Here is a 23,779-nt window from a genome sequence, read left to right as displayed (position 1 = left end):
TGGTCAGGGTGGCAGATGGGGACATTCAGGGGGCTGGGGACAGTGGCTATTTACTATACGGTACAGAAGCATTTCAATATTTTAACAACCAGTCCAGCTGTTGTAGCAGTACCTTGCGGCTGAATGTCAGCCCAGGTTGTAGGTGGCAGTGGGCAGCTGGGCTGTCACACTGACGTTGAGAGGAGATGGAGTGGTTCTAAACTGCGACAGGAGAAATTTAGGCTAGTCACTGGAAAACTGATATCCCTATCTTTTACCAAGGTGGGCTGGTGGAAGTTCTCTCTGAAACTTTGCGGGGTTACAAGAGGCAGGTCTTCGATATGGACTAGATGTGGCTTTGTTAGGCTGGCCTGGCATCAGGGGATCGGCACAAATGACCTCTTTGGAACTCTTTCCTCTCATTTGCAAGCAAAGATCCTAAAATAATATACAGGAATGATTAATCAGAAACCTTTTTTGAGCATTTGCTGCGTGCCAGGCGTGGGGCTATGTCACGAAGTTACAAAAATGAATAAATCAGGTTCCCTGTTCTCCCGGAGTTCATAATGGGGACATGGGAGGGAGGACCCTGCCCAAAAGATGACCACAGAATCAGGCAGTAGGTGGGATGTACTGGATGAATCATAAGGGGAAATGACGCAGAAGCTCATATGGGGCGAAGGGCTGGTGTGGCTGAGGAGCAGCCTGCATTTCAGGACAGGGGTGGAATCAGCCTCCAAAAGCTTTTCCTTTGCCTCTAGATATAGCAAGGTGGTGCAGCTTAGTTCTGATTTTCACCTCCAGATAGCAGGACACATTTTGTCCTTGAAAGCACTCAAATCGGCTCGCCTTGCCAATGTGAAGTCACCGCTTGTTAGCTATGCACAACTGAGATCAGAATCTGTCCTCCTGCCAGCCAGCCAGCCAGCGCCGAGGCCCAGTGTCTCACAAGCTGCTCTGAAGGGCTGCTCGGGCACCTTCCTTCTAAGATTTCTCCCGCCTGAGGACAATGTGGATTTTACTTCTCCCCACTGCAAAGTGGTGCCTAGGAACTGGGACAGCTCTCTGTGAGACTGCCACGGTCTCTGGGTGAATCTCAGACACCACCCCGGTGGGTATCCAGGCCAGTTGTCCCCTCCTTGGGCACTGCATCTGGGAAGATGGGCTTTGGCTTCAGTCCAGAGCTGGAATGACTTCTCTGCTCCATGAAGTCCTCAGGGAGCTAGGACCCCCAAGCTCAATGCTCTGCCCTCAAATGGGGCCTTTAGGGAATTCTCTGGTGGTCCAGTGGCTAAGACTCTGTGCTTCCACTTCCGGGGGCAGAGGTTCGATCCCTGGTCGGGGAACTAAGATCCTGCATGCCGTGCAGCACGGCCAAAAGAAGAAGAAGAAGAAAAAAGAATGGGGCCTTTAGCCCCATGGTCCAAGATGGCAACCACAACACCCATGTTTAAGGCAACAGGAGAGAGGAAGTGACTAAAAATAAGGAGATGAAAAGGCACAGATCTGCTGTCTTTTAAGGAAGATTCCTGGAAACTGACAGGTCATCCTTCCATTTATGTCCCATTGGCCAGAACTTAGTCATGTGACCACACCTAGCTTGGAAATGTAGTCTTTCTCCTGGAGAGCCAGGAGAGAAGAGATATTGAGGGACAACTTTAAAGACTATGAAAAATGGCTCAACCTCATCCAAATATTGGGGTTCTTCAATGAAAATGGTCTATAAAGATCTGTTAGGAAAAGAAAGGAGCTATAAGTTAAATAGAGCCTTATGTTAATTTTTAGCTACTGATTTTTTTTCCCTCTCTATCTATGGCTGATCTTTTCAACTCTGTGAATGCAAAGCATTTTTACAACTATTTCTCCTCTCTTTCTCTCCGTGGACTTCTTAAAAAAATTACTGTTACTTGCAGCCAAAAGCATTTCTGACTGATAAAGGTCCTTTTATCATTCTTCCTTCCACTGGAAACTCATGAGGGAGGTCTACACCCGCTGGGTTCCACCTCTCAGATGCCTCATGCCTCTTAATCCCTTGCCACCAACTTGCTCCTTCACCAGGTCATAGTCACTTTATTCTTATAAAATCTAATGACTTGTCCACGTCTTCTGTGTCCTAAAGTGTTCTTTTTTTAAATAAATTTATTTATTTATTTATATTTGGCTGTGTTGGGTCTTCGTTGCTGCGTGCAGGCTTTCTCTAGTTGCGGTGAGCGGGAGCTACTCTTCGTTGCGGTGCGCGGGCTTCTCATTGTGGTGGCTTCGCTTGTTGTGGAGCACAGGCTCTAGGCATGCAGGCTTCAGTAGTTGTGGCACGCAGGCTCAGTAGTTGCGGCCCATGGGCTCTAGAGCGCAGGCTCAGTAGTTGTGGCACACAGGCTTAGTTGCTCCACGGCTTGTGGGATCTTCCTGGACCAGGGCTTGAACCCGCCTGCATTGGCAGATGGATTCTTAACCACTGTGCCACTAGAGAAGTCCCCCTAAAGTGTTCTTAAGCCTTCTTAATGAAACTTTTTCCCTTTAGTTTCTAGGGTCCTGGATTTCATAGTTCACTTTCTATCTTCTGACTATGACTTCTACATTTTACATAGTGGGAACCTCTTCCTTGTCTTGCCCCTAATTCTAGATATTTTATTCCCCTAAGCTTTAATCTTAGTCGTTTTATGAATCACTAGCACCACTACCACTCACACCATCTCCACCACCATCACGACCACCATCTATCTCCGTTACCACCAATATGACCACCATCATCATCACTGTCACCACAACCATCAACATCTCCACCATCACCACTTCCACTGTCAATTTAGAAACATAATCACTAATCTTCCAATCCTCATGATAGCTGTATGAGGTAAGTAATATTATTATCCTCATTTTGCAGGTAAGAGCACCAAGTTTCTGAGAAGTTAATGTATTTTGCCAAAGATCAAAAAGCTAGTAGGTGGGAGTTCCCTGGTGGCCTAGTGGTTAGGATTCCAGGCATTCACTGCCGTGGCCAGGGTTCAATCCCTGGTTGGGGAACCGAGATCCCACAAGCCACGTGGCATGGCCAAAAAAGAAAGATAGTAGGTGTCAGAGGTGGGATTTGAATCCTGGTTTGTCTGATGTCAAAGCCTGAGCTCCCAATATACCGTACTTCCTCTTTCCTTAAGGATATCACAAGATTCACTCCTCATCTCTCTTCCTCTGACAACAGTGGGTGTCAAGCTCTCATCACTACAGGCATTGATTAATACAACAGCCTCCTAACAAATCTCCCTGAATATAAGCATACATTCCCCACCAAGCTCCATTGGTCCCCTGCATACCCATCTGTCCAGCATTAGACTGCTAGTCCAGTGATACTTAAATCAGCCTTTCTCATGTCCCTGCCTTGCTCATAGGCTTACAGTGGCTCCCTGATACCTCATGGGTCACGTTCTGGCTCTCAAAAGCCTTCTTAACCTGTGCCCATGCTCTCCAACCTCCAACTGCCCACTACTTTCCAGTATTCTGGAGCCAGGTGTGGTGGACATTATTAGTGCTCACCAATAGTCAGTTCTTCTCTCCTTCTTGGGCATGGAGGACATGATGCTTCCCAGTCCCTTTGCAGTTAGGCAGAACCAGTGACCAGTTCTGCCCAATGAAGTATATGTGGAAGTGATGTATGATACTTTTATATTGAGGCAATGGGAAGGCCCTCTAGGACCCTCCAACTCTTTCCACTCTTGCTGGGAGAGTAGTGGGAATGTTCCAGATGGTGGAGCCTCCATTAGCCTAAGTCCCTGAGTGACCGATGGAGCAGAACACCTTTCCCCTTTCTTCCATTGCCTTGCAGTGAACCTTGCAAGGGCATGAAGTTTGTTTGTTGAGCCACTGAGATCTGGGAGTTGTTTGTTATGATAGCACAAGCCTAGCATGTTGGTCAGGATAGGCGGGGTTATGCTGCAGCAACAACCAAATCTCAGTGGCTTACAACACAACAACAAAGGTTTATTTCTTGCTCATGCTACATGTTTTGTGTAGGTCAGCAGGAGAAGAGGCTCTTCCTGTCATAGTCACTCAGGTGTCTAGGAGGGCTGAGAGTCCATCTTAGTTTGTGCTCTATGATCACCTCCAAGGGGGGAAAGGACATGGCGAATCATGCCCTGAATCTTAAAACTTTCACTCTAAGTAAGTTTCACAAGTAAGTTCTGCTAACGTTTCACTGGCCAAATCAAGTTAAATGGCCACATCGAACTTCAAGGGAGGGCAAGACAATGTCATTCTACCATACGCCAGGGAAGCAGAGAGCTGGAAATACTTGGCGAACAGTAGGTTGACATCTTGACAAATATTCTAGACGAGCTGGCCCCTCCATGCCCTCCTCCATCCTGCCTCTAGGACTTATCTCATGCTAATTTCTCACCTTTCAACCACAGCTCCAGGCCCATCTTTCCCATAAAGCCTTTCTTAGTATTTCCAGCACAGGTACTTACTGCTTCTAAACTCCTAGGGCATTTCAGGTGGTCAAAATTCAATTGGTTATTCATTGGTGCATGTATAAATAATGAGACAATTTTTGCTTTTAACAAACATACCCAAATGCATTTGCACATACATATATTTATATATACATGCACGAATCTACCTTATCTCCTTCCTTAAAACTATCCCTTGGATGACTGTTCATTCCAATGATGCATTCAGTGCTCCAAGATGTCTGTGGGACTGCCTTGGAGTTTGTGGTACGTCCACATCCTTATCTGCCAACAGGCTATAATAACGGTGCCTATTTTATACAGATGTGTGAGAACTAAAAGACTTAGTGCATAAAAGTGCTTACAACAGCAGCTGGCATGCAATAAGCACTCAATAAACTCCAGCTGTTATTATTACTCCTCTAAAGATCTCTACTGATAGCAATCTTTACCTTGTGAAGGTGGATCTGATTTCTTGCTGACGGTTCAAAAGTCATCCAGATCTGTAGCAGGTGCTGTCTGTGCCCATGTGCCCTCCACCTACCCCAGAGGCCCCTGCTGACAGTTCTTGTACCTGCAGATGGCTTCCTGCATGTCTCTGCCAGAAGGGGTTGGCTGGCCTTGGAGGGGATGAAGGCCCTTCCAAGTGGCTTGCAGCCGGGATAACGGCACTGCAAGAGCTGGGGAAAGAACACCCTTAGAGTGACTCTCAACCAATGAGGCAGGGGAGATAATGGATCAATATCTCTGTTTCATCACTGCTCTGTGGGGCAATTCTACAGTCTCCCAGAGGGTCCCAAATGGGTCAGTTGCCTACAGTGCAAATCTGCTTATGAATGCACTCTTTTTCTCTTTTCCCCCTTTCTTATCTCACTTTCTCCACTCTCTCAATTGTATTTCCTGGGATCACTTCCCAAAGAGATTACCTGTACGTGGGGACTACTACTTTAGGGGAGGGGGCAAATATGAAACTAAGATTAATGCAATGAAACGAAGGTTTTCATGTGGTCTGGCGACTACCGCTGGAATTTCTCAAGGTTTTGAGTGATGACTGCATGATCGAAATAAATCTGTGGTCTTGTAAGGTGTCTCCAGTCAGGGAGACACCTTTGGGTGTCCGTGCTCTGGGGTACCGCTTAGCAGACTGATCAGTCTTCTAGCTCTCTAACCCTGCCCTGTTTGTGACTTCTCCCAGGAAGGCTCTGCTCAGTGGTGGCAGGACACTGTTCCCTGCTCAGGTGGGGGCTTTTGTGAACTCCCGGGAGCCCAGCGCAGAGATGTTCCGTGAACGCCTTGTTTGATTGAAGTTTTGCCCCTGCGGTGGGCAGCGGAGGTCAGCTTCTCCAGGGTCCATGACAACTTCCTCCCCATTTTCTGAAAGTCTACATGATGATGAGCATCAGGAAATATTTAGGACAGTTAGGTTGCCGTTAATGTTTTGCAACCAAGAGGAAAGATATGAACCAACTTGTGCATGTGTGCAGGGGTGTCAGAAAGAAACTTCCAATCAGGGGTAGAGTAGCCATAAAAAAGAAAAAAAAAAAAAGAGCTTGCTTCCCCGAACAGTGAGGAGGTGGGTGTGGACAGCTAGCTGTGGGGAGTTCTTGGAGGGCTGCCCCTTGCCCCAGCTCATATGCCACTGCAGCTGGAGGACGCCCTTCCAGCTCGCTTACCCCTTCCCATCAGTGCCGGCCTCCAGGAAGACAGACCTCTTCCTGCATTGTTTTCTGAAGATCATGGTCTTTTAATGTTTATTTAGTATTGCATGTGTTTTAGAAACACATAGGCCCAGAGAAGGGAACATTTGCAGCTGCAGAAAAAATGAACTCACAGGAAGGTTTTCCAGATTTCAGAAACGAAAACGGAGATTGTAATATCTGCTTTACTTGTCGCGAGGATTAAATGAGGTAATGTATGCAAAAAGGTCTGGCAACGCTCCCGCTCAGAGCAGGCGCTCAAAATGTGAGCGTTATTACTCTAATAAATGTAGTTCTATACAATACGTTGGTTAACTTTCTCTGATGCCGTTCTGATTTTTTTTTTTTTTTCCCACCTGAGAGGAGCCTGATTCTAACCTTGCCTGCTCGGAGAGCCACCTTGAGTTAAGCACGTTCCAATGAACTGCATCCATTTCTGGGCTCCGTTGCACGTGGCGGATGGCTCTGTGCTCTGTCTGCTCTTGTAGCTGTTTATGGCCTTGCTGGCAGCCCTCTGCACACGCCTGGCATGAAGTAACAAGCCATGAGGGGAACCATCATACCCAGCGCACCCCACGGGGCTCCGAGGCCTGTGGATTGCCAACAGGAATGAACAGAACCCCAATCTAGCCAGTTCCTTTCGTGGGGGGAGGAAACCAGTTGAGAATGTATATGCTCCAAAGGAGACACAGCAGCGGGGCCTCTGATCCGACCAGTCAATGTGAAAAGACTTCTGGACCCAGAACCGAATTCTGAGATGGTTCTATTTGGGGGTCGGGAAATCCATCCAAACCCTTTTTCCCTAGCTACACGTGAACTTCGGGGAGCAAAAATTATGCTTCTTCAGGAGCCAGCAGAAAAGCCAAACTCTCCAAACCGCCAAGGCAGCTGTCTGAAATGTACATGTTATTAGGCTGATTGAAATAATCAGAAAACAGCTCCAGAATGCTGGCTTGGAGAAAGGCAGGCAATTTCTGCTTGGCAGAGAGTGATGTCAGCCTCCTCAGCGGGGGAAATCGAATGTTGTCTTTCTCGCTGTCTTTCTTCTTTTCCCTTCTAGAAACTTCCCTGCATCATTTGATTTCCCATCAATTTGGCGAGAAGGGCTGTTGGCATATCTCGCCTGCCGTGCCATGTGACCCTCGGGCGTCCCGGGTCACCAGGTGACAGGAAAGATGCATAACGACCCCCCAGAATCAGGTCGGCTTTAGATTGTAGGAGACTGCTTTGTGCCTGGAGCCTGTGTTTTTTTTCTCCATCTCTCCGTCTTGGCCTCCTCTTTACCCAGGTTGTCATTAAGCAAGTAAGAAGAGGCCCAAACCCCTGCAAATCTGACCTCATGAGGCCGAACCAACTGTCCCCATCAGAGGAGAGAGACGGAGCAGAAGCAAAGGACGGGAGAAAAATGATTCCTGTCTCCCTGTGATGAAATCGAGTTAGCGCTGGCTGCATTAATGCCCACTTAGAGTGCGGAAGGGACCGCGACCGGGGCAGGGCCAGGGTGGGAGGGTGGGGGGATGAGGCCACAGCAGGAGCCCCCCTCCCTGCGGGCCTCATAGCTCTTAAGCATCCCTGAGTCTCCTTTTCAACCCGGGCCCAGTGGTCCCCTTTCAATGCGCTGTCTGGCCCCGATTTGCAGATTTGCAGGCGGGGAAGCAGGTCTGAGGTCCAGCTGAGTGCTAGCCTTGCAGTCCCGTCCTTCCTCAGGTGGGCAGCCTCCTCCCTGGGACTCCCTGTGGGCCGCCCCCGCCCCAATTCTGGCGAAATCCGGGAGGGGGATGGGTAAGGGTCGCGGGTGGGATGGGGACTGCGGGGCGTGGTATGCTGGGTACAGGCAGCCCAGCAGGACTCCTGGCACCGGAAGCACCAGCTGCAGGCATTGGCCTCGAGAACAGCCCTGGGAGAAGGTGGGGGGGCCCGGTGAGGGAGGGGGAGGGGGGCCTTTCTGTGTGGTATTTCCTCGCTGGTGGGGAGCGTGATGCTTCCAGGCTCCCAGCAATAACAAGGCGCGTTTGCTACTGCAGGTTCATTAACGAGGGCTGCGGGAACGAGGACTGGCTTGTCCACTGTGTTAACTGGACTGTAGGAGAAAAGGCAAAGTCAGAAGATGGAGAGCAGTGTTCGGGTTTGTGTTCAACTTTCACTACCTCCCTGGACTCCCGCCAGCTTCTGCCTTTGCCGCCACTGTGGCTTCAGGGTGCAGGGGGATGAGAGGGGATGGAGGGGTCTGAGGTGGGCTGTTGTTCATTCTCTGTATCCCCCGTCCCTATCTTTTTTTTCTTTCGAGTTAATACTGGGCACCATTTTTAGTGCCCTTGGGTCACAATGGGACATTTTTCCCAAACTGATGACCACAAGACGTTCTTTTTCCGCAGAAGACTAACTTTCCCAGGGTTCTGCTGGTCCAGGCATGGGGCCTGATGTGTCTACCTTGCCCGCCCACTCAAGAGGAGGGAACACTTGAGAATACTTGAGTGTGGAAAAGTCAGGAAACAGGGAGCCCCTGGGAGTGCTCCATCTTGCCCCATTCCTGCTCTCACTTGAGGCTCTAACTTGCTTTCAGTTGCATCCCTCCTTCTGGGTGGCCATCCTGCCTCAGGTGTAGACAAAGAGGCCCCTGGGTCTGTGGGGCACGTGGTGGCCCACAGTAGCCCTTGGACAGTTGTGGTCCCAGAAGCCCTTGCCCTGGAGCCTGCTGTCCTCCTTTCCTGCTCTCCAAGGTGGCTTCAATTTGCAGCCAGCACTCCTGTCTGCTGGGCAAACACAGTGAAAACAGTCCAGTGCCCGAAGGCTCAGAGCCTGGCAGCCGCCTCCTGGGGACAGCAGGAAAGAGTATGGTATGGAGTTGGGCATTATTTAGGGCCCCCTGGCTTCTCCCTGTGTACCAGAGGCAAGGGCAAGGCCAGCTGGGGAATTGGGGATCGTTCTACACGGCAAGTTGCCGGGAGATCGGAAGTCCTGGCAAGAGGTTGCTTGGGGAAGCTGGCTGATGTTATCGACCAAATTGGGGTTTGGGGATTATCTATGGATTTCATTTATCTGTGTTTTCCCCTGTCTCTCTTGTTGTAGGTAATTAAGAGCTGATTGCTGGTAATTAAGAGTTGTTGAGAGAGCCAGCAGGATCCAAAAAGGAGACTCAGGCGTTTTGTCTTCTTTTGGACAGACTCCTGAAACCCTGCCCCTCCCCCAGACCTCCCCTCGTGGCTGTGCCTCCCGCGGGGACATGGACCCTGGAGAGCAAGTCGCAGCTTGTCAACCGGATTCTACGTTCTGACTTCATTCCCTGATGTCGTTTCAAAGCCTTGCGTAAAGACGTGTCGTGGGGTGAAATTCTAGAATCCTGACCCTCAGGTATGCTAAGATGTAGCTTTTCTCTATTTCTCCCAAACTGCAGGCTTAACTGGGCTCTTGAGCACCCGTTTCTGCTGATGGTGGACAGCTTGAACTTGCCAAGTCAAGGCAACAGTCACTTTGGGTTGAAATCATGGTCACTATAGGGCCTGTTCTCTCTCACCCTTTCTGCCCTGGTCTGAGTTGCAGCCCTGGGTTGGGGAGGGCGGGAAGGAGCCCTACGCGGTCCAGGCATTGAGCCTGAATCCACAGGCTGCCTTGTTTCTGTCCTCCGCCCCCAACTGGACTCGCTGACCTTGGACAAGTTGCACTTGTCCTTCCTAGACTGGAACACAGACCCTGATGTCCTGTGCGGCCTTGGGTCCAGGGACCCTACATGCTGTTTCCTTACATGCCCGGTGGGCCCCTTCGGTTAGCCCTTCGGGGTACTGTGGGCACTTGGGTGGTCTTGGCTCTTCCCTCCACTGTGCTGGGGTGTGCAGGGCCTGGGCCACCACTGCTAAGTCCCCTCATTTAGTCACAGCCCCTTTACCTCTGCGGCTCCACGCTAAGTGCGGGCCTTCTCGCTAGGGCGTGCGGATCTTCTCGCTAGGGCGTGCGGATCTTCTAGCTAGGGCGTGCGGATCTTCTCTCTAGGGCGTGCGGATCTTCTCTCTAGGGCATGCGGTTTTCCCTGCTGGCTGCTGTGGAGCAAGGCCCAGGCCCCTCTCTCCTCTCCATGCCTGTCAACCTCTCTGGGCTTTCCGTGTCTGTCGTGTCTCTGTATCATAAGAGCCTCAGGCCTGTCCTAGACCTCAGTCGACATGGAGACCTTCCTACCGGTTAATGGACCTCTCAGACTGATAGAATCTTTATTCTCGCTCCCTGGAAAGCAGAACCTTTATTCCCGTTCCCAGGAAAACTGCTCTCATGCCTCCCCATTCTCTATATTATGGTATAGAATCAACGTTCTAAATCCCAGGCATCTAAAAAGGTAGGTTTTCAGAATTCCAGAACATCCTTTTTGTCTCGAGCCCTTGGTGCTTGCATTGAGAATTCATGGTTCTCAAGAGCAGCCAGTCTGCTACAGATTTACAGAAGCCTTTGTGGGACCTCAGAAGCTTTTCCTTCCCAGCAGACTAAGATTTATGGACACATCTGACACGGCCCTCGCTTTGCATGGGTTATTCAGTTTAATCCTCACAACTGCCCTGTTACGATTTCCAGTTTGCATACGAGGAAACTGAGACTGAGGGGTTAAAGAACTTGCTGGGTTATTTGCCTCTGGTGCCCAGGCTCACTTCCTGGCGGCCTGACCTCCATTTCCAGCTGTGGCTGGCTGGCACTCAGCTCACCCTGACAGCCTCTCACTCAAAGTGCAAAGCTTGCATCTGGCTTGCTTGCATGTCTGGCAGTTGATTCTGGCTGTCAGCTGAGCTGGGGCTGTTGGCCAGAAATCTACACATGACCTCTTCATGTGGCTTGGGCTTCCTCACAGCATGGCAGCTGGGTTCCCAGGGTGAGTGTCCTGAGAGAGAGAGACAGAGAGAGAGAGAGAGAGAGAAGTGAAAGCTGTTTGCATTTTATGACCTAGCATCGAGTCACATAGCATCACTTCCACCATATTCTTTTTTTTTTACATGTATATGAAATATTTTTATTGTTGTTAGTTTTACAAAAACAGGGTCATATTATTCACACTTTTCTGCATCTTGCTTTTCTTTTTTTTAATTTAATTTTATTTATATTTTTATACAGCAGGTTCTTATTAGTCATCCATTTTATACACATCAGTGTATACATGTCAATCCCAATCGCCCAATTCATCACACCGCCAACCCCACCTCCTGCTGCTTTCCCCACTTGGTGTCCATACGTTTGTTCTCTACACCTGTGTTTCTATTTCTGCCGTGCAAACCGGTTCATCTGTACCATTTTTCTAGGTTCCACATATATGCGTTAATATACGATATTTGTTTTTCTCTTTCTGACTTACTTCACCCTGCATGACAGTCTCTAGATTCATCCACGTCTCTACAAATGACCCTGTTTTGTTCCTTTTTATGGCTGAGTAATATTCCATTGTATATATGTACCACATCTTCTTTATCCATTCATCTGATGATGGACACTTAGGTTGCTTCCATCTCCGGGCTATTGTAAATAGAGCTGCAATGAACATTTTGGTACATGACTCTTTTTGAATTATGGTTTTCTCGGGGTATATGCCCAGTAGTGGGATTGCTGGGTCATATGGTAGCTCTATTTGTAGTTTTTTAAGGAACCTCCATACTGTTCTCCATAGTGGCTGTATCAATTCACATTCCCACCAGCAGTGCAAGAGGGTTCCCTTTTCTCCACACCCTCTCCAGCATTTATTGTTTGTAGATTTTTTTGATGATGGCCATTCTGACCAGTGTGAGATGATATCTCAATGAGAGACAAGTCTTAAGACAAAGGACTTTTGCATAACGTGGCCTCCGGCCGGCCTGGGCCCCTCTGCCACATCTGAGAGCCTTTGCTTTGGGGACCTTCTCTTGTCTGCTTATCCCGTGTACTTATTCATTCATTGATAGGCACTTACTGTTTGCACTCTACTTCCTTAGTTTTCCTTTGCATGTTTTCTCATTTTGACAAATCAATACGGGCATGTAGTATAAGTGAACTTATGGGACAAGGGAATATTTGAGCTCTGATGTCCTGCTCGTCCCTGCCTCACACCCCCTAACCTCCCTCCCTTTGAGAGCTTGCTCTGTGCCAGGAACAGGACATGGCAGTTTGTACTCTCTGTATTAATTAGGATTAGGTTGGGCCGAGAGTCATCGAAAACCCCCAACTGACAGCGGCGTGTATACAACAGAATTTGATTTCTCTCTCATGTTTAGGGAGTTCAGGTTTAGGCAGTCCCGGGCAGCTCTGGCATGGCAGAGACCCAGGCTCCTTGACCCCTGTTGCTCTGCCAGGTATGGCTTCTACTGTGGTTGAAAACCATGTCTGAACAGTCTTCAACAGTCCTTCCAAATGGGTGGAGTTTAAATTCCCTCTCCTTGTATATGGGCCAGACTCTTCTAAGGAATTAAATGAGGCAGAGGTGACACTGAGGGACTTCCGAGGCTAGGTCACAAAAGGAGATATGGCTTCCTTCTGGTTCCTTCTTGAGCTGCCATGTAAGAAGCTTGGTTATTCTGAAGCTGCCGTGTTGGAGAGAGATGTGTGTGGTACATCAGGTATTCTGCAACGCCCCACCCCCAGACGCTGGAGTCTTCCCAGCCCAGGCACCAGACATGCGAGGAAGGAAGCCTTCAGATGATTTCAGCCCCGGACACCATCTGACCACAAACACACAAAAAATCAAGAACCGTTGAGCTGACCCCAGTCATCCCCAGGACCAAGAGAAAACAAAATAAAACAAAACCGTCAAGTGATGTTCTTTTAAGCCACTGGGCTTTGGGGTGATTTGTTACGAAGCAGTAAAACAACTAGTTCAGCTCTTTTTCCCAAAGTCACTTCATGGCCCAAGATGGCTTCTGGAGCTTAAAATTCATTGACTGAAATGCCAACTGGTGTGGAAAATCCAAGGCATCTGATTGCTATGCAGATGGCCATAAGCACTTGCCTATCACAAATGTCTGACTGTTCTGTTCTAGGGACCACATATTTCTACCCCTATCGGAGCCTGCCCGGAAACTGTTCCACTTGAGGACAGGCTTCCTGAGGGGAGAGGACTCTTTGGAGCATGGGATGGGGTCCTCTGAGGTCCTGGCGACACGGACGTGCCTGCTGCCTGGGTTAGCGGCTGCTCCCCGTCTCTGCACTGGCTTCTTGCTCACAGCCCCCAGGTGACTTGGCACGTGTGGTTGACACCGAGCCACTCAATTTCCTGCCTTGCCTCCCCTCTGGCCTCCTGGCTTGCAACCAAGTCTTCCTGTTTGGGGGGCTGAGGGTGCTGCGGCTTTGCACTGGCTTTCTCTGGCCCTTCCCTCTCCCCCAGGGACAAGCTTTGGGGGGCAGGGCAGGAGGAACAGTGGCCTTCCTCTCTTGTGGTGCAGAGGGAAAGGCACTAGACTGGAGACCTAGGCTGTCATCCAGGCTCTGCCACTAATCTGTCACGAGACCTAGCAAATCCCTTTAACCCTGGTCCCAATTTCCTCATCTACAAAGCCTTCACATGTTGTGAGTTTGTGATTCTGTAGTATTTACTGAGTGTCCTTGTGATCATGGGGCTAGGCTGTTTGTAGGATCTGAAAGAAATTGTATCAGTTAGTGATCTTTCCATTATACTCTCAGCCCAAACCAGTGTTAGCACAAGGGCAAATTGATGGCTTTATGTTACTGAATGGTCCAGGGGTAACGTACTTCAGGTATGGCTTGATCTAGGACTTAAATATCACTCTAGCACACCTTATTTGCTTTGTTTCCTCTGGATAAGCTTCAGTGGCTGCATATAGTGGTTGTTCCCTGCCCTGCCCTGCCCCATCCAAATCTCTGGAACTTCTAGCACCCTGCCACGCCCCATCTCCCTCACCTTAGTTGCAGCTGTGTACTCTAAGCTTGGCTTTCTCCCCCAGCCAAACCTAACCTAGAAGAGAGACCATGTCCCTGCATTCCCAGCAAAAGTCCTGATGTTCACTTTGATTGCACGAATCAGGTCATGTGTGTCCTCTAGTTAAACCAATCAGGCTGATCCCTGGAGCTGGCTATACAGCCAACCCCAACTCTCCAAACTGCCTGGCTGGGAAAGGGAGGAAACAGATACTGGCAGTGTGTGGGGGGGGGGGGTGGGGGGGGAGTGGGTGGGCAGGGGTTGCCTATCCTCAAAGGTCTTATTTAGAAAGCAGATTTATACTCAGGACACAGAGCTGGACTCTGACCCTTCCTATAGTGCACTGGAGTTTGGCAAAGCTCCATGTGAGCTTAGCAGTCAGGGAGGGCTTCTTGGAAGAGGTGGGACTTTGATGAGGAGAATTTGCATAGGGAGGAGCCTGGGGGATGGGCAGACAAGGACCCCTTTATGTAGGGTTCACAGCCCTGCAACTTCTCCCAGTCCAGCAACTACGTTGATTGGAGAGGGAACAGGTTGTGATTGTGGAAGCAAGAGAGAAATCCTGTCCTGGTGTCACGGGTAAATTTTGTCTCCCCCAAAATTCATACGTTGAAGCTCTAACTCCCAGTATACCTTAGAATGTGGCTGTGTTTGAAGACAGGGTGTTTTGAAAGGTAATTAAGTTAAAATGAGTTCACATGGGTGGGCCCTAATCCAAACTGACTGGTGTCCTTATAAGAGATTATGACACAGCCAGATACAGAGGGAAGATGACATGAGGACACGGGTGGGGGCGGGGGGAGACAGCCATCTATGAGCCAGGGAGAGAGGACTCAGAATGAAACCAACCCTGCTGATACCTTGATCTCAGACTTGCAGCCTCCAGAACAGTGAGACAATAAAACTCTGTTGTTGAAGACACCCAGCCTGTGGTTCTTTGTTGCGTCAGCCTGAGCAGACTAATACGACAGGTTTCAAAACCTACCGGGAACGTTGCCTCTCCTGGCCCCTTCCTGGGGGCCTGGCTTCCCTGCCCAGAGCCTGGCTGTGCTCTCAGTACACTGCCCTCCCGGGGTCTCTCTCCTACCCCCTTAACCCCACAGCTGTTACCCTAGCTGCAGGGGCTTCATCAGCAGAGCCTTCCTAGTCATCATCATCCTGATCTTCCTTTTTGGTCACCTGCTCTGAACTGTCTTTAAGAGTTAAAGCCTCGCCTTCTCCCTACCATGTATACTTTTGCAGAAGATGAAGCCAGATTCAGCTGTTTTTGAAACAGGAGATGGAATTTTCCCCGATGTAAAAATAATGGTGCCCAATTCTTGTGGGAGGTGGACGGGGCTGGCGCTGGCACCACTGGCCTTTCTTTCCCTCAGAAATAGCCCCACAATGGCCTCATTTTCTAAAACTTGCAACTTAGCGAGTACTTAGCCTTTAGCAAGAAGAATCCACTTTGCTAAAGTTGAAAAGGGAGGGAGATCCATTTGTCAACGTAGGCAGCTGCTCAAGGAGTGGGGGTTGAGGAGTCCACTCAGAGCTTGTCCACTGGCCTCAGGGTTAAGACATTGTAGCTCCAAGGACTCGTGGTCAAAGACACAGATGCATACATAGATTTTGGCTTCCCCTGCACCTGATAAGCACGTCCTGGTCAAAGACACAGATGCATACATAGATTTTGGCTTCCCCTGCACCTGATAAGCACATCCTGGAAAACAGCGGGGGATGAGGCTTAGAAGGGTAGATGCTATCAGCAAACAGTGGGCTTGGAGCCTGGGCCCTAGTGGGAAGGGCAAGAGAGAAGCCCTCCAAAGCTAGAGACAGCTGCAGGGGACTGGGGACGCACAGGGAAGGATATGATGGGAAGAGGAGCGTTTTTCTCACAGGCCACGGACAAGTTCAGCCGAAGACACCGGTGTGAGCAGGTCTTCATAGGCTCGACCCTCACATGCAAGCACCGACCTCCTCCCTGCAAAGACCTTGCACGAAAAACCAACAGAGTAGGCCAGGGCAGCCTTTTGCCCCGTCCTGGGGTGGGAAGCTGGAAGGATCTCTGAGCACTCACTGTTGAACGGAGCGATAAAAGCTATACAACTCGGCCTGTCTGGGGGGAGGGGGGTCGGGGGAGGAAATGGGTGGTGAGGGTTAATGGGCGGGGCGACTGTTCGATGCTTACTGTGCAATGGGAACCGGAAAGATAATCTTTCTGGAGCATTTAGGGCTCCAGTTAGAATCTTTCTTCTCTGACAAGGGTTTTCCTTCCATTGTTGTGTGGTCTTGCTCCCCGCCCCCTACAACCTTGACTCCTACGAGGGGGGCAGTATTGGTGGGGATATATGCCAAGGGTCTGAGGGTCCGAGGGCAGCCCCGGGGGATCGTTCCCTGGGCTTGGCAGCCGTCATGGGGAGGGGGAGGCTGCCTGGCCTCTGAGAGGCATCCTCGAAGTTTGGGGTCTCCTGCCCTTCCTAGTGGGGTGCAGAGCTCATGACCCAGCCCAGTACCCAGACAAGTCCCGGCTCATTCCCACTGCCCGGGGTTATTGCACCTCCTTGGCCCTTTTTCCCCTCCCTCTCTCCTCGCTCCCCCATTCCCGCAGCTGGCTGGCCTGGTCCTGCCACTTCCTGGTTTGCTCAGCAGTCTGAGGAGAGGAGAGTGGCTGCCTGCCACAGAAATAAGTCTCTTGGCAAATTAGCTGCAGGATTTGAAATCCATTTTTATTCTACCCATTATTAATTATTGTTATTTCTGCTGTTCATTACCAGCTCGTTTCCTTGATCAATTCCTGGAACAAAGGCTCCTCAAAGCATTTCTGTCCCCATAGGAGCCCGCTGGGCCACTACCACCGGGCCCCAGCCCCAAGTACCCCCATCCAGGGCTGGAAGATGGGGAACCCTTCAGGTCCTGAGCAAGGTCTCTTCCCTCTGGCTTCAAAGGTTGAGAAGGCCTGGGTCAGGTGCTCCCACTCGCCCCTCCTTTGCCTGTCACCCTGTCCAGAGTCACCAAGCTAGGAAACCTATTCTTACTTCTAATCTTGTACTTTGAAAACAATCAAGATTTAACATCCATTCAGTAAAGTCCACCAGTCTTAAGTGTACAGGTCTATGGCTTTTTACATAAGTATAGACTCATGAACCATAAGTATAGATTCACCCAGATCAAGATATAGGACGTTGGTGGGGGGGAGGGATAAATTAGGGGGTTGGGATTAACAGATACACACGACTATATATAAAACAGATAAACAACAAGGACCTACTGTAGAGCACAGGGAACTATATTCAGTATCTTGTAATAACCTATAGTGGAAAAGAATCTGAAAAAGAATATATGTATATGTATCACTGAATCACTTTGCTGTACACCTGGAATGAATACAACATTGTAAATCAACTATACTGCAATTAAAAAAGAAAAACAACAATAAAAAAGATACAGGGCATTGTCAGCATCTGCCCCAGAAGTTCCTTATGCCCCTTGCCAGCTGACATTTTGACACGCCCCCGAAGGTAACCATTATTCTGTCTCCTAACAGTATAGACCTGTTTGAGAACCTCCGTTAACTAGAATCATACAATATATATTCTTGTGGGTCTGGTTCCTTCCATTCACCATTGCCTGGAACAGCCATCCATCCATCCGTCCATCCATCCATCCATCCATCGTGTTGTCACATGGAACAGTCATTCATTCTTTTTCCAATGCTGTGTAATGTCCCTTTGTATGAATACGTCATGGTCAGTTTATCTGTTCCCCTCTTGGTGGGCATTTGGGTGGTTTCCAGTTTGGGGCTGTTCTGCATAAAACTGCTCCGTGCATTTGTGTGTATGGCTGTTGGTGAGCATAAGCACTCATTTCTCTTGGCTATATGCCTCGAAATGAAATTGCTGGGTCACAGGATATGCAATGAAGCCATGCCTGATTTTTAAAAGAGTAAGCCAAAAGAGGCCAAAAGTCTAAAACGTAAATGATGGCGTTTCAGGCACCATGTGGGTGGGGAGGTATTTTGCTCATGTGTGTGGGAGATTGTTACAAACATGGTCCCCAATGGATCATAACTGCCGGTAACCACATCTGAAGGTAGTCCTCTCTCACTCTGACTTTGGGTTGAGCCACATGACTTATTTTGGCCAATGGGACATCAGTAAGCATGATACAAGCGCTTGGGCATTGAGGCCTGCCTACTTGACCTGTTGCCCTCACCATATGAAGAAACCCGGTCTAGCCTCCTTGAGGCGAAAAGACCACATGAAGAGAATGATCCAGATTTGGGGGGGCCTGGGGAGTGAGATTTTGTGTACTGCTTGTTACTTCAGGATAACCTAGCCTAAACAGAAATTGGTACCAGAAGTGGGATTCAGCCGTAACAAAAACTCTAAAATATAAGGTCCTGACTTAGGGTTGGGTGGCAGATGGCAAAGAGGATGGAAAGATAGTGACCCATGTTAGGCAGTGGCTAAACATTTGCTAAAATTGGGGCTGAGTCTTGCTGGTGTCAGTGCTGGCCTGGGGCGGGCATGCAGCACCACCACTGTGACCTTCCCCATCCATATAGCTTCCCCCCGACACCCCTCCCCCGCCCCATCTTCTGCTTACAGATCCCAGCACTTTGTTACCAGCATCAGTATAACTTTTTTATACAGTTTTCCTTTGTCTTTTTTTTTTTAATTTATTTTTTGGCTGCGGCGGGTTGGGTCTTAGTTGCGGCACACGGGATCTTTTGTTGCAGCGTGCCGCGCAGGCTCCAGAGCACATGGGCTCTGTAGTTGCAGCGTGAGGGCTTAGTTGCTCTGTGGCATGTGGGATCTTAGTTCCCCAACCAGAGATCGAACCGGCGTCCCCTGAATTGCAAGATGGATTCTTAACCACTGGACCACCAGGGAAATCCCAGTTTTCCTTTGTCTTTTTTTCCTTTCTCTCTGCCTTTTTCTGCCTGTTCTAACTCCAACATCCTCTAAGTCCAGTTTGAAAGAAGGAAGACACGGGAAAATATTTGGAAGTAGTGGCATGAGTTTAAATTCCAGGCTGCCAAGCAACAATTCCAGAAAAGAACCTTTAGAGTTATTCCTTTTCATGACCCAATGGGGCTGCTGAAGCATTGGGGGCAGAATTTTAGGGATCTGCCTTACAAAAGTGAATTGTGGTTCTTATATTTATTGTTATTTGATTACCCTGTGATGGTGTAATACCCTCTCCAGTTCCTATGACTGTTGGACTTGGGGGGTCAGCTGACGCCCAAGTTGTACTTCCAGCCCTACCACTACTCATCATGTGCTTTTCAGGCAGCTCTTTGAACCCTCCTTTTTTGTCATAACCTCTTAATGGGGGCAAGAATACCGGCCCTGCCTTCCTCATGCAGTGGTTGAGAGACTGATGGGGAAACACCCGTGAAAGCAGCGTGAACTGAGCAAATCATCGTCCAAGGCAGTGCGGTGTCATCAGCTACGGGAACTGCCACCAGCATGAACTGTTTCATTTTGGGGGCAATGGCTTTTGAGTTTTTCAAGGTCATTTTGTTTTATGGCCTCTCTCCTTAGTATTCCACATATATTTTGTGTGCTTAGGAGTGACAGTGGGTTCTGGAAGCTTTCTCTCACTCTCTCGGGCTGTATTTGCAAACCAGTGGAGCTATGTACAGCGGCCATCGTCTTTACGAGGCTCTCGGCTTGTTTCAGGAAGAACAGTTACAGAGTCTGTCTCCTTACCTGCTGGAAGCAAATCCTATCTCTATGTGCCACCAGAGCTGCTTTGACATCAGTTTCCCTGCTGGGGTAAACCAGGGCTAGATTCTCAATCCACGGCCTGTGGACAGGCTTCCGGAAGCTTTATGATTGTGTGCAAAAATTCTGTGTGACCGGGTGTGGGCACACCCCACACGTACACATGCATGTCTTGTTCTGGGAAGAGAGGCTGTAGGTAAAAGTAGACCCCCAAAGACTAACCTCCCCCTTCAATTTCAGGCCTAGGCCGTCACTATGAGATTGGGGACCTAAGACATAGCAAGAAGCTACTGGTGTTAAGAGCAGTTGTTCCAAGAAGGAAAACTGCCCTAGGTATCTGGACCTACTTCAGCTAAACCCACAGACATGCTTCACTGTCAGTAGGAGGGTCAAAGCTACGTCCCTGTGAAAACGGATGCTTTTTCTCCTGGTAGATCCAAGTATGGGTACTTCAGGCCAGGCTGGCCATGGGTTTTAGTAAAAGGGTAGCTCAAAGGGCAGATGAAAGGGGCCAGCATCCTCACGTTATATTGAAAAGTGAACGCATCCAGTAGGCACTGCAGAGGGAGGATTATTTTATTCCCTTTTCTCTTTCTTTAGAAGACAAGATTTCCCTTCTCTTTTTAAGGTACCAGCATCCACCTCGCAGTAGAAGCAGCAGAGCTGAGCATTCAAGGTTAAACTGGGAATTTTGACTCAATAGACCTTGAAGAACAAATAACTCCCACGAAACACTTCCCACCATGGTGGCTCTTATTTATTTATTTAGTTAGTTTTTAACGTGATGCCCAGCGATGGAAGGGGAGGTGCGGAATTCTACAAAGGATTTCTCAGTAAACGCTTTGTGGCTTTGTGGCGAATGATCTCTCGGGGCAACCCACACCTAAGCCTTACTAAAGGGGAGTCGAGTTAGGGAGTTCGGAGCCCCAGCTCGCAGTGTGCACAGGTGAGTGTGGGAACGGAAGGAGGGACTTGCTGATTGCAGTGATCAAGTGTGCATAACTGATCCTATGGGGGAGATGCAGCTCCGTGATGGTTGTGGAGCAGAGAGAATTTTATCCAGAGATGAACAGTGCTTCCCTGTTCAGGAACTGTCTCCCTGCTCTGGGGGTGGGGGGTGGATTTGGAAATGGGGGCACATTTTTTTTTTTTTTTTTTTTTTTGCAGTACGCGGGCCTCTCACTGTTGTGGCCTCTCCCGTTGCGGAGCACAGGCTCCGGACGCGCAGGCTCAGCGGCCATGGCTCACGGGCCCAGCCGCTCCGCGGCATGTGGGATCTTCCCGGACCGGGGCACGAACCCATGTCCCTTGCATCGGCAGGCGGACTCTCAACCACTGCGCCACCAGGGAAGCCCGGGGGCACATTTTTAGTTGTCACAATGAATAGGGGGAGATTTTGACATTTAGTGGGCGGGGTGGGGGGCAAGGACACTTAACATCCTACAGTGAGGGGGACCGTCCCATGCAATGGAGATATGCCCAGGCCCAGATATCAGTAGTGCTCCCACTGACAGAGCTAGTAGCTGCAAAGAAAGTTCCAGGTGTCTTTTCTAAAGATCCCACTGGTTCCTTAGAGATTAAGGATCATTTTTCAAGGAGACCCAAGGTATTGGAGCAGGGACTGCTCCGAGTAAGATGGTTGGTGAGCTCATCGAAAGCCTGCCTGTGTACCCTGCAGCCCAAGGAAGCTTGGGAGACGCCTGAGGACCCACTGAGGTCCAGCTGCGGCCACTTGGAGGGGTGTGGGGGAGGAGTATGGGGGGAGGGGGGAGGTGCTACGTAGGGAAGGCAGTTACCACCAATGGAGAGTGAGATGACTGTGGGTGGTTCCCAGTGAGTTTGGGCTCCCCTCCCCCACCCAGAGCGAGAGAGCCCAAAAGTCAGAGGAGGTGGGAGCGGGGTCAGACGGGATTTCAGGTCGGGCAGAATCAAGGTGTTGCCCCCCAAAAGGCAGAGGGGGCCGTTGCGGAGGCCAGGCAAGCCTTAGCTGGACAGAAAAGGGTTCTGCTGCTGATTTCCTTCTGCTCTGCTCTTGGCTTCTCCAGTTCTTAAGGGGAGGGGCCTCTGCCTCTGTTGGTACCCCCGAGGGGCCTCCGGCAGGGAGGAGGACTTGCTACAGCTGGAACCAGCCTGTATTGGCCTGGTCCGCTGCAGGCTGGGGGAGCTGCCTCCGGGAGGGGGGTCCCATGTGCCAGCAGCGTGTAGAGGAACTGGGCATCCCGGGGCTGCAATGTTCAGCCACCTCACAAAAGGAGAGGCAAGAGGGTGGGGCAAGCCCAGCCAACTGTCGTCATCTGCTGCCGGCCCATCCCGGTCCCACGGCTGGTTGGCTGGGCCGGGCCCAGGGACTTTAAAAACAGGTCTTGAGGTCAGCTGTTAGCCAGTGTTTTGTCTTCTGCCAATCAATGGTTTGCAAGGCAAAGGAGCGAGATGACAGTGGCAGGGAACACAACTCAAATACCGCAGGGGGAGGGGAGCTTACTTCCCACAAGGGCTGGGGGAAGGGACTGGGGCCCAGCTGCTGACATTTTTACAAAACAAATAAGCGTGGGGCAGGGCTGGTGACCTCAGTGTGATGGAAAAAGACAGTCAGCAGAGTGTCTGCCAGAAATGGCATGTTTCTCAGCCCACCTGTTAGGAAGAGGAAAGAGAGATATTGACTAAGATCATCACTGCAAGTAGTTATTGAGCGCCTACTGCATACCTGGCGCCCATCTGAGCACTTGATGTGGGTTATCACATTGCATCCTCACACCCATCCGTATTGGAGGGCTCGGGTATGGGTCCCTGTTCAGAAATGAGGAAACTGAGGCAGAGGTGTGTCAATTCACTCATCCAAGGTTGTAGAGCAGAAGTGGTGGAAAAGCGATTTGATCCTGGCAGCCTGGCCCCAGGGCCTATGTGGTGAGCACCCAGGCCTGCTGCCTGGGGCCTCTAAACAGGTCCTGTGAAGTGGGGCTTTTGCGCACGTGTGTGTGTGTGTGTGTGTGTGTGTGTTTTGGCCTGTGTTTTGGTTATCTATTAATGCATAATGAATCACTCCAAAACTTAGTGATTTAAAAAAACAGCTATCATTTTATTACTATCTCTTGCTGTTCTGGGGGTTGTCTGCCCTCAGCTAGGCAGTTCTCCCTCTGTCTCTGTCTCTATCTGGTGCCATTGCATCAGACAATGCCTGGGTCTGAAGTCCTAAGGAAGGCTTCCTTCCTCGATCACATGTCTGGTCATTGATGCTGGCTGTTAGCAGTGATCTCAGCTGGGGCTGTCAGCTGGAGCTGTCAGCTGGAACATCTCCATGAGGCCTCTCTGTGTAATCTGGGCTTCCCCACAGCATGGCGGCTGGTTTCTAAGAGTAAGTATCCCGAGAGAGGAAGCCTTAGAAGTCACATAGCGACACTTCTACCACTGTCACAAATCCACACAGAGTCAAGGGGAGGGACCATAGATCTCAGCTCTTGATGGGAAGAATGACATGAGATTGTAAGAAGGGCACGTGGCATGGGAGATCTTGTCGTGACCATCTTGGAAAATGCAATGTGCCATTACGCTTTTTCTCTTTAATTTTGTTTTTAACTTTGTAAGGGCCTCTGTGAGTTAAGTCCAAATTCATTTTGGAGTCACTTTCCTTAGTGAGAAGATACTAAGTGAGTAGGGACCCAGAGCCTTGCCCAATAGTCTCTGTTCTGCCCTGTTAGAGTTGCCCTGCTAGGAGCCAGACACTGAGTTGGAATTGGGGATACAAAATCCTTGGTCCTGGGGAAAACAGCAACTATCAGCCATGAGGAGAAAATCCCCCCAAGCCCCTATCCCAAAGAATTGTCATCTTTAGTTTTTATAAATGTACGTGGAGGTGGCCTTACACAGTCAGGGAGTCAGAGCGGTTCACCCTGAACTGTTCCCACCTTCCCCCAGTCCTTGTGCTAGCTTGGCCTTATCTTTCTCTGTTCTTTGTTGTTATGGGCTGAATTGTGTCCCCCCAAAGTCATATGGTGACTCCCAGTACCACAGATTGTGACTATGTTTGGAAATAGGGCCTTTAATTAAGGAGGTAATTAAGATTAAAATGAGGTTACAAGA

The sequence above is a fragment of the Hyperoodon ampullatus genome, assembly GCF_949752795.1.
Source record: "Hyperoodon ampullatus genome assembly, chromosome: X".
NCBI lineage: Eukaryota > Metazoa > Chordata > Mammalia > Artiodactyla > Ziphiidae > Hyperoodon > Hyperoodon ampullatus.
The sequence above is the reverse complement of the archived record's forward strand: the minus strand, read 5'-3'. Positions refer to the sequence as shown.